Genomic DNA, 16,387 nt, shown 5'->3' on the forward strand with positions numbered 1-16,387 from the left:
TAGGGCCAGCCAGCAAGCACGCTTTTGAGGATGCATCCTGGCTACGCTGGCATGGAGCAAGACTTTGGAGCAGCTGGGCAGCATCAAAACCAGCAGCTCCAGTCAGTGGGACGCCAGCACCAGCAGCACTGGGTGGCAGCTGGGAGGAGAGGTCTGAGGCTTGACAGCACCTAAATGCTGGGTGTAGAGACTGCCAGCTGTGGCTAAATAGATTGGCTCCTTTCTCAATCTCATCCTAGGCTCCTAAAGGCTGAGTTTATTCATCACCCTGTGCGCTTTGCTTGCTGCATTGGCTTCCCTGCTTGTCAACACGCCGATTTCTGAATTCTCAGTGCAAAGGAAGCCTTTCATGGTTTGGCATCCTCTTATATGTTTATGCTTCTCAAGATATATTCTCCAGCCAAGTCTTTAAGTTCTTACATTAGTCCCCAAGCCCAGACATCAATCTGTTGCTGATCAGGTCTTTTCACATCATGCTGCTTTTATCTGGAATGCTGTTTTTGATGCTTCCAGGGAAGCTCTGGCTGATGTTTTCAAGAATGTGGTTAATATTTTTTTCCTTTTTGTTTAAAACGATACTTGAGTACAGCTATTTCTTTTAACCTTTTGCTTTTACTGTAAGACTTTAAAAAGTAATTTGCCTTCTAAATGCTATTATACCAGGGAGGTCCTGATTTGCATCTTTGTCCTTGGGTAGTGTAGAAGCAGCACAGGGGTCTGCAAACAGACAGATATTGATTTTTTTTTCCCCTTTTATAGTCTACAATAAAAAGTTTCTTTAAAGGGGAAGAAAAGAGAGGCACATGCTTAATATTGCAGAAAAGCCTTCTTGAGCTTGATACATTGGAGAAACAGTTCAAGAACACTTCATCCTCCTGCAACTATTTCCCACACTTCTGCCAAGGTTAGGGAAACCTTGGGTTAGCTGCCGTCTGAATACCACAAGCTGGTATCAGTCTGAACAAGTTCAGCTGACTGCTTAGAAGATTTTCTTTATTCTTTCTCCTGTTGTCTCTCCACTTTGGCAAATAGAAATCGCCTTCGTCTTTGGGGGAGGCCTCGGCCTGAAAGCACCCAACAAAGAGCGGCTGGCTGGGGGGTCAAGGTCCTTCCACTGAGTCCCCCAGTTCTCCATCAGATTGTGCTGGTGATCAGCCAGCTGTCAGGAAAACAAGGCTCTCTGGATCAGCGTGGCATGGGACCAGGTGGGTCATAAAACGAGATAGCGTTAATAAATGACTGAAAAATTAGAACAAAATTTTAAAAAGAAAAAGAAAAAAGAAAAAAAGAAAAGTGCAACCCCCTCCCTCATAAGTAAATGCCTGCTTTTTCACACCAGTGAAGAAAGAAACAAAGTAGTGGAAAGCAAAAGTATCGGGCAAGTATGGTGAACTTACCCTATTTGTTCATTTGACTTTAAATGAAAGCCTGGCCTGCACAACTCTAAGAGGAGGAGGATGTCCTGCCCCCCCTTGCTTGCTTTGAATTGCCCTTATACTACAAGCCAGCCCATTCATTTCGCCTGGGTGTGCTTTCACCATAAGGTACAGGTCAACATTTGGACTGAAAACAACATTTTTTCTCTCATGTATTTATTGGGTGATTAACCAGAGCCAAAAATAGAAGTGTTAATTTACATTTAAACTTTTTAAATTCAATATCTTAAAAAGCAGAAAACTAAAAAATAAGCATGGAGTGCCTCATGCAGAAATGGTTTGGATTAGATCATTACATTATGGACTGTAAGCTGGAATCAGCTTTGACAGAGTTATAACTGTTTCTATCACCATGGAGCTGCCCCAGCATTTGTGCAGAGACAACAGTGTTCCTGAGCTTGTTCTGTGTATTTTATAGTGAGAGCCACCTGGGTAAACCTGACCTGTTGGTTCATGGAAATAAGACAAAATACATCAAATTTCTCCTCTAATGGTTGTCATCTTTGTGATAAGAATCACTCTAATCACCTCTTTCTCTAACAGGACCATGGTCTGGCCCTAATTGTAAGAGCTACTGTCATTTAACAATGGGAAATGCAGAACACAGGGATGGGGAAAGGCACGAAGGCTTCAGCTGATAAAGAGTAAGACCTTTTTCTGTGATCTCTTACTGAAACTGCTCAAGACGTATTACCATGGCTACTCACCTAGGCAGGCAACTCTTTCCCAGGTATTTTATGGCAGCAGAAGGGACCCAGGGAAGGCTTTCTTCAGGTGGGGATGGATCATCCCCATGAGGAGATGTTAGCGGCTGTTCCCCACAGCCAGCCCTCCTCCTGCCACACTGCCCACATCTTCCATGCCAGCACCGGCCCCTCTGAAATCCTATGCGGGCCTGGGGCTGCCCGTGTATGGCACCGGCCACGTCTGATTTCCCTCTGCTCTGTGATAGCTGCTCTGCACTGCACAGGTCAAACTGGAGCGATGAGCAACGGGAGGCGAGGTGTCATTAGCTCAGCTCCAAGTTAAAGTCCAGTGATGGCAGCATGTGCAGGACCACAATTCCCCTAAAAAATAAGGTAGGAGGCATCTGTCAAGAGAGGGTTGCAAGCCATGAACTTCAAACCTATTTTCTTTTTTTTTTTTTTCTTCTTTTTGAAAAACTATGGGCAGAAATGCCCTAGCTGGCAGTAATGAAGTTAATGACTGGTAGCTTGCACCTACACAGACAGTAGAACAGGAAGCATGGAAAACAGAAGAGCAGTGCTGCTGCTCTGCAGGTTTTTTCCTGGCGTTCCCCTGGAGCGGGAGGTCTCTGTCAGGGGAATGCAGGAGGTGAGGCCATGGTGATGCTCCTGGTGATGCCATGTGGTGGATGGCCTTGACCAAATAAACCCCTGCTGGATGGCAGCAGGGACAAAAGGGGGACTGGCTCCCAGCAGCTGCAGACATCCTGCAGCCCATCCTGGGGCTACTCGCCTGCCAGCAGCAGTGCCGTTTCCTTACAATACTGCATAATGCCTTTGCACACAGCATTCATAAATCCACCCCCCCCCCCCCCCCCACATTCCCCCAAACACAGAGCATCAGGACTCAGGAAAAGATCTGCCCTGTGAGCCTGATCACGGCTGCCCCATGGCCTGGGCACTGCCTTTGTCACACTCCCACCCCACTAGCCAAGCTGTCTTTGTTAAAGTACATACTCATTTAAGGATTACTCTAACGTTGGTCATTTCTAAGTCAATTATTGACTTGAATCGTGTTAAACTTTAACATAAATATCACCTGTACATATATTACAGTAATTATATGGTTACAAAATTCTTTTAAAATAGCAATTTCCCCTTTGGAAACTAGGGAAACTACTACTGGAAAATACAGGCTCACAGACTGCTTGGAAAGCCCATGCAAAGAAATATGAAGATTCCCATTACCTTTGCATCAGCTTCTCAAAGAACAATCTATTTAGATTATTAAACACATCTACAAATTAATTCCTCTTCAGTTAAAATGTTTGCTTCCTAAAAGTATTTTGTGTAACCTTATCAGGGAGAAAAGAAGGGGCATAGAAGGTGAGCAGTGAAATTAAAGGCATGATATCATATGCAGCTTCTAAAGCTACCAACAACGAGATAATTTTTTTCTAAATAAAAAAAAAAAAAGCACTGCTAAGTTTTTCTCATTTTAGCAAACTTTTCAATTAGGATTTCTTCCTGGCTATTTAGGTATGCTTAAAGTAATGATTTTCTGTAATTTGTCTTTTTCCTTTGGAAACATACCGTGCTATTGTCAGCTTCAAAAAAGAAGCAATTTTCTGACTTTTGAGATTGAGCAGGTCATGGAAAAATTACTACTGTGGGAACCTATAATTAAATAGAAAATGCAGCTGCACTTATGAAAAACTAAAATTAAGTTTATTCTATTAATACTTGATTCTAGGATGGCATTTGACTTTTCAGATACAGGTCTTAACTGAAACAGCACCTTACCTGCAGAACATTACTAGCTGCACAGCTACTTGCAAAAGCAGACATGATGTAATATGTACAAACATATTGCTAATTATTTGCTGTCCAATTAAATTAGATTCAGTTAAGCAGGATATTCATTTACACATGTAGCCTCTTTCTTTCTTCTTTTCCCGATATTGGCACTTTATCTTTGGCTATGTTTTTTTAAGGAACTCAATTAAAATAAATCTACATAAAATCACTAATGCTTATTATAAATTTAAATAGAAAAAAGTACAGAAAGGGACTTTTCAACAAAACTTTGTAGCACATCTGAAGTGGATAAAGATCTCCCAGCTTTTGACTAGTCGTGAGATTGAGACAAGATTCTATACAATAGTATGATACAAAACCAGGCTTCGGGGAAACAGAAATTATCATAGTTTCCAACTGAGTGTTTACAGTATATGAGATACAGATTTAAAATTAAATTCTAAATGAGGATCTCCAAAAAATATTTCTGTGACCCACAATAGATTTTAAAACACTGAAAATATACAAGATTAAGAAAAACCACCGAGAAAATAAGGTACAGACAAACTGACTAAGAATCCATTAGACATATTCTGACGTCTGATGATAAAAATTAATTGCACAGAAATATTAAAAGAACTATATAAAATTAGAAATAATGTAAGAAGACCAGGTCGGTTTAAAAGAACAATATTAATTTTATTTAATAATCATTTAAAAATATAGCTTTTTTTATCATTAGCATTTAGGATGATCACCTCTCATGTTTTTCTAGGGTAATAGTAGGTAAGATTCAACAATCTGTCCTTATTGTAAGCTATTTTAGAAATCACTAAATAGAAATTTTCTGTACTGTATCATAATCTGTAAAACTATATTTCCCTTAAACCTCCACTAAATTGCTAAGTTTGGGGGGTTTTGTTTCTTTTAATAAACAGGAAGGAAATTTTCCATCTTCTTTTCATCAATCACTTTTACATATCCAGTTTTCTGTGCTATTATAAAGAACATAACTAAATCCATACTGTTTATATAAATGTCTCTACACTATTTATAACATATAAACTGTAATCATTTCTTCATATGCAAGCTCAGCTTCACTATTTTTAATATACTTACATATTAAATCTAATACAGATAGTTCTCCATAACTACTGCGAGAATGAAAACAGCACATCAGAAATGGTAAAAAAATTATTTGTGAAGAAGCAATCATACACACACAACCCAGGAAAGATTTTTTCGTCTTTCAGCAACGACTTGTGAGTGATAGTGTAGTCACAGAGAAAGCCCACAAAAACTATATCATCGCGTACACTGCTTGACTTAAGACACCCAGAAGTGATCCTAGGAACCAGCAGTCCAATTTTTTTGATTTCACTTGTACCGCTTGCTTTCTCTCGGCTGCCTGTTTGGTCAGTGGCTTTTCTTTCTTTTTCTTTTTCTTTTTCTTTTTTTTTTCCTTCATGCAGTGGAGCTGGATTTTTATTTTCCAGCTGCATATATTCCATGGAGGAAAGGAAAACTGATCCATGAAGTTCCTATTTGCATAAAACATAGAAACATCTGTCACAAGCTTCTTCTTGGTGGAGTGAAGCATCAGGAGACAGATACTGCAGTTGATCATCTGCCCTTAATAATATTGAATACTTTTCCTGTCAATAGGCGCTTAAAGTGAGAGCGTTTAAAAATGCAGAGAAGAGAGAGAATTTGATCAGAGAAAATATTATTATTTGAAACGAGTGATAAGTTATGTGACATTGTCTCACAGATAAATGCACACAAACGAGCTCTGCCCCAGGATCAGCAGATGCCCCATTCCATTCGGTATCAGCTCTTTGCAGATACAGTCCTTATAAAGGTATATGATGATTTAAGCAGCATTCTGCAGATGCCTACAATGTACAGCAGCTTTTTTGTGTTAAACTTTATGCAATGAAAGATCCATGATAGCAGGTCTATAACATTAGAAAGCACTCGGTCTGCAGTGCTGGTTTGAGTTTTGATTTCAGTTTAGGGAATCAAATAAAAATCTCAAGGAAGACTTAACGGTATCTCAGATCAGGAAAATTTTCATTCTATTTCTGTATGTATGTATAATGCACGTCTACAGTCATAAATATCAGGTGGAGCAGCCAATTCGTTCATACAGAACACATACATAGAACAGAAACGCAGGGAAATATAATAGCAGCTATTCAAAAAACAGAACGACTGTTAGTGTTAGGTCAAGTGTTATTTCTAGAATCACTACAAGTACTTTGGGTAACATACAAGATTCATATTTCTGCGTTACATTTTATTCCTTTTTATTACAGACTAATTTTTAAATTAGCTAGCTTTGTTGATACATTGTGCAAATGGACTATAGGCTGGCCTCCCTTCTCATGCTGCTGAAAGTCAGAAATCAGTCTAACCTACAGGATGCAGTGAAAGCAAAGTGCTTTTCTCAGCTCATATGTTTCACGGAGTTTAACAGCCAAACTGAGAGGAAAATAGTTTCTTTGCATTTGTTACCTACTTATGTCAGAAGTAGCATGAAGGTGATTGATATTCTCTCTCTTTTCTACCAACAGCTCCAAGATAACAGACTTCCTACACTAAGGCAGCAGAGATTAATATCACATTAGTAACATCTCGTTCATCATTGTCATTGTGAAACAAAAAGGCTTCAAACATTTCTTATTCGTAGCTGATTGCTGTAACAACGCATGCATGCTTTTATGTTTGTTTGTTTGTTTTTTCCCTTGCTCCTTCACACATCCATGAGTGCCTCGATTTGACTGTAAATGTCTGGATGCAGGAAATACCTGCCTGGGAATGCAACACAATAGGGCCACGAGTCCAGTCAGGGTTGCAGAATACTGTGAAATGAACAATTGTAAGAATAAAACAAAAAAAAAAAGCAGCAGCTGGAGCGATCTTTGCTCTCATACACATATTTGTATAAAAAGTTTCTCTGGCAGTGGTTCACCAGCAGGCAGTAATCAGCTAGGGTACTTCTTTGTAATTTTTCTGTTTCATAAATAATACAGGAGTTTACTAACAGGAAGTTTGTGGGAAGCAACAGTAAACAGTCTAGCAATCCATCTGTTATTGTGGAATGCAAGAAAGCTGAATCAGGTTCTTTGCAAGTGGACTATTTTAGTTGTTTGTGCTAGCAAAGATGTGTGGGAAATGGGCATTTAAGTCATTATTAACGTGAACTCTTGCAGACCTCCTTTCTCCCTCTCCTTGTGGAGAGAAACGGCTGGGTGCGATTTCAGCAAGAAGCTCAAGTTCTTTCGTGGCTACGGGGCAGCTTATAATTACCCTGAGCAAGAAAGACAAGGCAGCTGAATCAGACGTGAAATATTCAGGTGACAGTTACAGAGACTTTTGCTTCTTCGAAATCGAGCTCAGAAAGAATGACTTCTAAATAAAAACACATGCAAACCTGTTAGCGCCTTTCTCGGTGTCAAGATATTTATCAGGAACAAACCGAAGGGTTGAAGGGACCTGGAGAGGGAGGAAAGTCAATGAGGAAAAATAAGGTAACGATGGAGGTTGTATTGACAGGCTTTCTGTGCCAGCACAAGTAAAGAGGCAAGCAAGGGTGAAAAAAAAGCTAATATCGTTCCCGAAGACAGGCTGTTCTGCTGGCATTCGACCACCCTTGATATGTTGCTTGTGAATAGAAGGCTAGAAAGAGAGCGGAGGCAGGCATGTAAATTAGTCACTACTACTACAAAAGGAAGGTTTCTTTGCCAGCGGCAACGCAGTGTCTCTCCTTGTAGATTAATTTGTACCACCGAAAGTGTGTGTCCGAGATAAAAAGTTGTGCTGCCAAATAAGAGAGAGTCAGGAGCCCAAGTCCAGGACTATCCCCTGCACTGAGGATGAATGATTTCATTTTAACACGCTAACAAATTCTGCTTATTCGCAATACATCTGAGCGCTACACACAGCACTTGGTTTAGGGGAGACGAAGAACATACAGAAAACCTCCGTCAAAAACAAAACCTGCGAAGGAGACCCGGGCAGCTAGCGCGGAGCAGAGGAGCCCATCCGATAACCGGCAGCACGGAGGTGCCCTTCGGGGCGGGCGCGCTCTGGTCCTCTCTCTCACTCTCTCTCTCTCACTCACTCACTCACTCACTCACTCTCACTCACTCACACACACACACAGACACAGACACAGACACACACAGACCCGCCGCGGCCCCGTCCCGTCGGTCACCACTGCCACCTGCCGGCCCTCCTTGGGAAGCGCCGCCGGCCTCCGGGACGGCGCCGGGGAAGCGGGGCCGAGCGAGTGTCCCGGGTCCTGGCCACGGACGGCTAAGGAACCGCCGCTCCCCCTCCACCCCCCGGCCGGACAGAAGGCAAGCGCCGAGGCGCGGCCCCCTCGCGGTACGGGAAAGCCGCGTGCACCTCAGGGGCGCAGGCCGCGGCCGCGGGGCACGAAGGCGGCCGGCGGCCCCCGAACCTGACCCGCTCCGCTCCGGGGCTCGGCGGGCAGCGGGGCCGGCACCCCGCCCGCAGCGCCGCGCTCCCGAAGGGGTTTGCTGCCCCCCGGCGGTCGGGCGCGCGCCCTGCGCCATGACAGGCGGCCGTTACCCGCTCGCGCTGCGGCCGATACCACCTCGCGCAGCGGCCGTTACTCGCCCCTCAGGCGGCCGTTACAGCTCCTCAGGCGACACGCAGCCCCTCAGGGTTAACGTGAGCTGTCCGAGCGCTGCAGCCGCCCGCTGGGCCCCCGATGCCCGTACACCACAGAGGAAGGCAGGAGAGCAGCCTTCAGGTACGAGCTGATCCCTCCATCTCACCAGATTTACCTCAGACTTGGACGAGAAAAATCAGGACAGAAAGTCACATTTGCAAGGTTTCCGTGACTCTGTAATCTGTTGGAGTGCGCACATTGGAGAACTTTTTTTACAAGACAACGTTGCACCATTGGCACTGCAGCAGATACTGGCAAGTTCATCATTGTTCCTTGAAGTAGTAAAAGACATTACCTAATAACCATGAATCAAAGAGCACTGCAACTCTACTGCAGGTTTTCCATATGGGTACACAATGGGGGTGAACCACTTTGTACAGACAGCGGAAGTGAGAAGGTCAAAATGCAGTCAAATATGTCTGTGGTTATTAACTGTTATGACTGTCTTCAGCTGTAGCCTGGCCTTGGAAACATTCAGACTTTCTAGCCCCCTCACCGCCTTTTTTTTTTTAATGTTAAAATCTGCTAATTTGCTACTGATCCTGACCGATCCAATGCCTGTTCTTATCCTGTGAACATTCACCTCCCAGTAACAAAGCACAGCTCTATGATTTTGTTGCTCTAAGGACTAAAAAAGGACAGCTTCTTTCTTAACATCTAAATCTCATCGATTTCCGCACAGTTCAAGAGATGTGCCTCCAGACGAAGTCTACTGCAAGAAATGTTCCACGGTAAGAATTGGTGCTTTTTCATTACAGTTTCTTGTCCTACGTGCATTTCACTCATTTAGTCAGAATAGAGTTTGGGGGCATTATGCTTATTTCTGCGTCATGATATGGTTACTTTCAACACCTACCAGTGTACCAGCAAAGCCCAGGCACTAAGTACCAAGGTAGCAAACACCCCAACAAAAGCTCTCTGAGGTGTAATCCCCATCACATCTGAGGTACGGCCAGTGTCTCCTCTGCACAACTTACCACCACTGGAGGGAACTGAGCTGTTCTAGCCTCACCACTGATGGCAGTTTGGAGGTAAGTTCTCTTTCATTCATTTGCTCTAGACCAGCCTTGCCAGACATCTTGGCTCCAGTCTGCCAACAGAAGGGTGCTGGCAATAGGTATAACCTGTGCCATTACACATCCAGATTTCCTGGCTGAGGGTCACCAGAAGTGTTGTCCAGTGGATCCAACAGAGCAAAGCAGATTCAGCAGATCTCATCTCTTTCCCAGTGTTCTAAGAGAGAATGTGACATCTCCACAAGTATGCCTGGCCTTCACCTGTAAACACTCTGTCCCTGCTGTTTTGGCATTAAATGAAGAGATGATGAGCTCCCACTTTACAATGAATGCACTGAGGTGTAACCACACAAATTTTCACACTACAGTTGGTAGGGAACTCAGATTCTGACTACTTTTGGGGAGCTTACCTTCATAACCCTGTTGGGTCTTTCCCTAGGGCTCACCTCCAAGTAGCACCTCCTTGCCCTAGCTGAATGAATCAATCTGTATTTTATGCCACTCCACTGGCTGCTGTTTCTTTTGTGTTTTGAGGTGAACTCAAGCTGAAAACCACCAGCACCATTATGTAAGGCCATCAATTGAAAGTCATATAGACAGGGACCTCAGAAATTGATCTTAGACAGGAACCTTTGCCCAGGTTTATTGAGTCACGATGCTAATTTATTTCCTCTGTACCAGGGGAAATCCTGTCTCTATAGTTACCTTTTCTCATCACTCCAATTTTGTGGCCAGCTCAGTTACCTGATTCTTACTGTTTTCTCCTGTTCACGGCAACCAAAACCACTTTATCCATGAAAAAGTATAGCTAGCTCACTAGTTTTAAAGCTGGTGAGGCTAATTTAAAACACACACACATACACACACACACACACTTACAATTCAGTCCAGGAAAACAGCTCAATGAGCTGGAAAACAAGTGTTGCTCATTGCTAGTAGTCATGACACTGTGTAGCAGGTAGCACAGCAAAGCCTTACTATAAACACCAGGGAAAACAGATGTCAAAAGGGTGTGAGCTGAAGACAGGGAATTGCACATTTTCCCTTTACCTCACCTAACATAATTCTAACCAACACTGGACAAAACTGGCCTTAGAAAGTCATGACATGGGGAGAAGCAGCAAAAACCACCGTGGCCTACCCTGCAGGCTGAGAACTTTTCCCAGGCAGGGAGTGTCTCCCATTGTCGTGGAAATTTGAATTAAATTGTAAGTAAATGATAAAGGAAGATTATCTTCCTGGTCATGTCCATAGAAAAATGCAGTAGGCCTTATTGGCACAAACCCTTGAAAAACACATGCTGCTTTGCTGCGAGAGAAACTGGGAAATCATAGGCTCTCTTCAAATGACGATTTGTATCTGATAGCCTGCAACTCTCAGAAACACCAAAACTGAAGATACTCAGCATCTATCAGAGGTGCACAGAACCCTACAGCGCCAGTTCAGAAGACAACTGTATGTTGCTTGACATCAGTCTCTTACACTGAGCAGAGAGCAAGCAAAATAAAGGAATCACAAAGGCCTTTTTGCCTAAAAAGAAAGGCCTGGAGAGGAGTGTCAGTGCTGTCCTAACGAGTGGAGAAGTCGGTGAATTGTTTCAGGACCTTGGACTCTTGCACCACCTTCCCACATCAGGGTGCCCTGTGGGGTGAAGCTGCTCTCTGGAGCCTTACACACTCCAGGAGGCTGCTCACACCTAGCTACATCATCAGTTCTTCTCTGGAAGCTACAAGTAGTACAACACAGCACAAATGATCCCAAGATGCACTTGCTCAAGCACAGGCCTGCTTCTGATCTCTGTCTCTTTTGCCACGATATCCGAGAGGAACCCAGGCAGTTTAGATTTTCTGTCTGATAATCTGTCCTCTTAGGGAAACCATGAATTCAAAGAATTGGAATGGTTAAAAACAAACAGAAAATGTAAGAAAGCTGGTTAGCATAGGTTAAGTCCAAGATAAGTATCTGGTTGGTTATTCACAAAAAGGGCTGCTAGAAGTGCATACCTACACATTCTTTACTCTCAAATAATGAATGACATACAACTAGCACTAGAGATGCTGAGCACTGAAGTTTATTTTCTCCTCCTGGTGGTATAGCTCTAAAAATAAGAAAAGTTGTGTTGAAAATCTGCATCACCAGTACTGGTGAAGTGTATTCATAGAGCTCAGTACGTAAAGATGTGTTTTATCAGTGACAAACTAATATGCATGTTCCTAAAGATTAAGCTTAGATCCCAAAAGCTGCGCGCCGCCGCCGCCAGAGGGCAGGGGCCCGCCGCCCGGCCCCGCATCCCCGCTGCACCGCGACGTTAGCAAGTGAGCTGGCAAGGGAAGAACAGCCTGTTGGGAATAGCCAAGCGAGCAGGGGACTACAGGGGGAGGCTCCCTACTTAGAAAAAGCACTTCGGGACATGCAGGAAAAAGAATGAACATATAAAAAGGAATCAGCGGTCAGGTGGGTACAGCTATAAGTATGAGGAAAGATGCACTCTCAGATGAAACAAAGCTCTGCTAAGGCATCTATGATATGTCTCCTGCAAAATCCAGTAGTAGGCTGAGCATGTATTCCCACTAGTCGCACACAGCTGGCCACACACGCGCACGTGCAGACACACACACACACAAATGGGTCTCTCCACTGACCCGCAGAACCTTACAGTCTCTCCAGTACTTGGCCTGGACCTCCTGATCAGTAGCCAACTCCTCTGGTTGCCTCACTCAGACACATATGTATCCAGCCCAGACCTGGCTCCTAAGCCACTTATCCTCCTTGCAGATAGTCCAGCTTGATACTCGCTGCCACTCAGTCACACACTGACACACATACACTTGCTCACTGCAGTTGGTGGCACCACACATGCATGGACACCTGACTCCAGTTTGTGGCATGTAGATCTCTGTCCATACACATGCACAAAAATAAGGAGTTCCTCACCAGAAAAATAATTACAAATGGAGTTTATTTAGACAGGACAGACTGCTGATAATGCACAGCATATAGCCAGGCAAGTGTGCTGACCAGCAACTTGTTCAAAAGCAACCAGACCCTTTTATTCCCTTATCACTCTGTTTTACTATGCTTGTTCCTCCCTGAACATCCCTGAGTTGTCCGTTTCCCTGCCAGTTGTTCATCCCGTACATACCCCATCATAAGTTTTTTACAATCTCCAGATGCTTTTCCCTGCATTCTATACGAAACAGCTCTCTAAATTTAAATAAATAAATAAAAAGGAAAGGAAGGGAAGGTTAAAAGATTCAGAGATCTTTTGAAAGATTCAAGTGTGGCCCAATACAGGGCACAGGGCACAGGCCACAGATCTTCATTCAGTAACTTACTCAGAGCTCTGCTGCACTCCTCCTTCACCAAAGACAGTGACTGGGGACAGTAGGTCGTGCCCCACTGAAGCCAGGCAAACCACCCTGACTGCACTGCCACCTGCTAGCCCCAGGGGCACCACTACAGAGAGCTGCACCTGGGATTCACTGACATTTCTGCAGATCAGAAGAGTATCATCCAGCATGAGTGAGGCTGAAATGAGCAAAGATCATGTATGTGTCTCAGGATTTAAAGCAAATGTAGATTTAACGAGATGCCATTCTTTATGTTCATCCCATGCAAACCTTGAAAATTCCTGAGTTTTCCAGGGACTGACAGAAAATTTCCTCTTAAGAGGACTGCAAGTTTTAAACAACTCAGCTTCATTACTTGCAACCCAAAGACCCTCTTTTTTGGTATTTAAATGAAATCTAAGTATATGTTTTCTCATTGCTTCAACATAAAAAATGTACAAGAAAAATTGTTCCTGATTCAACATTAAAACTTTATTCATTCCAGGACTTGGCAATAATGTATAAACCTCAAGTCAATAGCTGTAAGTGAACTGCACATTTTTTCTCACAGTACATTTAATTAAGCTCTCAAAGGTTTTAATTTTAAAATACTTTTTTTTTTTAATTTTAGACTCTCCTGGTTTCTTTCATAACATAAATGGGAAGAGTTATTTGCATGGTCCAATGGGAATGTCTAAAAGAAAGCATTAAAACTGAATTTCCAAGCTCTTTTCCTTCCCAGTTCAGTTACCAAACAAATATCCACCATCACTGCTCAGGCAGCTGCAAAACCTGAGAATGGTGTAACCCATTTTCAGAATGAAGAGTATCACCTATATGCATTTAAATGGTGTGTGTGTAAAATAATGAAGTTTTTTGATAATTGGAGGTAAACTAGACAAAGTAAACTAAACAAGGAAGAATTTGGCAGCTCATCAAGCCCACCCAGTGACGCCATTGAGCAACTGTTCCCAAGGCTCAGCCATGCCCCTGGGAACACAGGAAAACTGTGTACATGGCATATCAGTACACACCTCAAGTCTGTTTAGCCATGTAATAAGACAGACAATTAAACAGTGGTTTCAGCATATTTTTTTTTTGTATGCATAACATATTTTCCTTCCCCAGGGAGCTCCTCAGAAGAGGGGACTGAGGTTGCCCCTGCTCCCTTTAGAGCCTTCAGGACCCAGGCAGAAGGCAAGGGCAGGCAAGAGAACCCTACCATAGGATGTAACACAACAACACTGTTCCTCAATAGCAAACTGCTCAATCAGGAGATTTCAAAACACTCATAAACATCCACTACTTTCTTTAGAATGTATTTTCCCAAGGTCATCATAATCAGTGTTTTACCTATTAAACTTAATTTTCTTGAGAAAATATATGCTTTACAAAAGTCTAAGTCAGCCAAGTCAGTGACATACAGTGCCATTTAAAAGCTCTAATTATTTTGGAATAAATTTTCTGTCAGTGAAAAGCAGACAGAATGCATGGAATTTGGCTCCACTAATAAAAGTAGTGAACATTTGCTTTATGTTCCCCTTTCTGAAAAAAAAAAAAAAAAAAAAAGTCAAAATTTACAGGGGGAAAGGCAAGCTTAAATCTTTAAAATGCAGCAGGTTTAGCTCTATCCCTTTTCACTGGACTATAGGATCTTGTCTGACAATTAAAGAAAATTAAAGCCAGATGGTATAGTTGCAAAAGTTTTCCATTCTAATCTTTTAAAGCAGCATTGACACACTTGGAGAGAGGTAAAAAGTACTTGTGCAAGGAAAGCACCAATACACTGCCTGTAAGTGGGAAGATTCTAAGCATTAAGACTTTTGTTGGCTGCATGATAATAGTAAGTGGCAAACATTGCACAGTGAAATTATGTTTATTTCTCTATTAAATAATCCTTATACTTTTTCTCTCTCTTCTCTTCCCCTTTCCACCACCAGGAGTCCCACAGACATTAGGGCATGGTAAGAACTGATAAAAGACTTATACATACATGGTAGGTTGTTTTTCTAATGAAAAGTCTTCCATTGCAAGACATCATAAGGCCATTTGAGAGATATTCCTCTATCAATAGCAAGTTGGCCCTATTTAGTGGAAGTTTAGAAAGTACACTGTCAACTTAAATTTGTACCCACATTTACAAAAACAGTTTAGAAATCCATAAAACTAGCAGGAATGTTTACATGATTTAAAAACATTCCAGGAAAGACTGTAGCTCTTAAACAAATCGGCATGTCTCAATGTGTTTGAAGCCCAAACACTGAAGCACCAGGCACCCAGCAGTATAACTTGCCTTCAAACACTTTTTTTAAAAGATGCTCTTCATTGCTAAAAAAAAAAAAAAAAAAAGAAAAAAAGTTCTAGCAAAAACAAGTAGGAATAAATTAATCTCATGAATGGCTAATGAGTGAGATATAGACAGAGGAGTTACAGGTATGCAAGGCTAGATCCTAAGCAGGTGTGGTGCTGATTGCCATAGAAACAGGGAGCTGTGGCTATGATTTATGAATTTGCAGTAGCCCTTTATGGGCACTTCAGGCCTTCACGATATGGATCTAGTGAAGTATAGCCAGAATATGTTCTAATAGGTGATAAGTTCCTGTGAGTATTGGTTGATAGTCGGCTGAATATGAGCCAGCAGTGTGCTCACGTGGCCAAGAAGGCCAACAGCATCCTGGCTTGCATAAGAAGCAGTGTGGCCAGCAGGGCTAGGGAAGTGGTTGTCCCCCTGTACTCAGCTCTGGTGAGGCCACACCTCAAGTACTGTGTTCAGTTTTGGGCCCCTCGCTACAAGAAGGACATCAAGGTGCTCGAGTGAGTCCAGAGAAGGGCAACGAAACTGGTGAGGGGTCTGGAGAACAAGTCTTACGAGGAGTGGCTGAGGGAGCTGGGATTGTTCAGCCTGGAGAAGAGGAGGCTCAGGGGTGACCTTATCGCTCTCTACAGGTACCTTAAAGGAGGCTGTAGCGAGGTAGGGGTTGGTCTATTCTCCCACGTGCCTGGTGACAGGACGAGGGGGAATGGGCTCAAGTTGTGCCAGGGGAGGTTTAGGTTGGATATTAGGAAGAACTTCTTTACTGAAAGGGTTGTTAGGCATTGGAATAGGCTGCCCAGGGAAGTGGTTGAGTCACCATCCCTGGAGGCCTTTAAAAGACGTTTAGATGTAGAGCTTGGTGATGTGGTTTAGTGGAGGACTTGTTAGTGTTAGGTCAGAGGTTGGAATAGATGATCTTGGAGGTCTCTTCCAACCTAGATGATTCTGTGATTCTGTGAAGTTCTTCTCTTTTCTTGGCAAAGTCCTTTTCGAGGAGCATAGCAACTTAAAACTGGCCTCTGTCAGCTAGCAGCCAGTGCATCCCCTTTCTGAATGACACCATGGCTTAATGATCCCCAGCTGTAGGCTATCAACTCCACAACACAG

At 43.0% G+C, this 16,387-nt stretch overlaps 2 protein-coding genes and 1 long non-coding RNA gene across 6 annotated transcripts in view; 2 read left to right on the plus strand and 1 right to left on the minus strand.

The window, feature by feature from the left end:
* The window catches only part of SF3B1 (splicing factor 3b subunit 1), a 426,274-nt gene that overhangs the window by 23,864 nt on the left and 386,023 nt on the right, over positions 1-16,387 (plus strand). The gene's annotated exons all lie outside the window — the stretch shown is intronic.
* Positions 1-16,387, plus strand: part of HSPD1 (heat shock protein family D (Hsp60) member 1) — a 388,176-nt gene that overhangs the window by 23,864 nt on the left and 347,925 nt on the right. The window lies entirely within an intron of this gene.
* On the minus strand, positions 4,658-8,030 carry LOC126913344 (uncharacterized). The gene is made up of 3 exons (XR_007708467.1): positions 7,922-8,030; positions 7,356-7,417; positions 4,658-5,460 (listed from the first exon to the last, which is right to left on the minus strand). It is a non-coding gene; the product is annotated as an uncharacterized LOC126913344 (long non-coding RNA).

This window comes from Cygnus atratus, chromosome 6 (assembly GCF_013377495.2).
Source record: "Cygnus atratus isolate AKBS03 ecotype Queensland, Australia chromosome 6, CAtr_DNAZoo_HiC_assembly, whole genome shotgun sequence".
Lineage (NCBI taxonomy): Eukaryota > Metazoa > Chordata > Aves > Anseriformes > Anatidae > Cygnus > Cygnus atratus.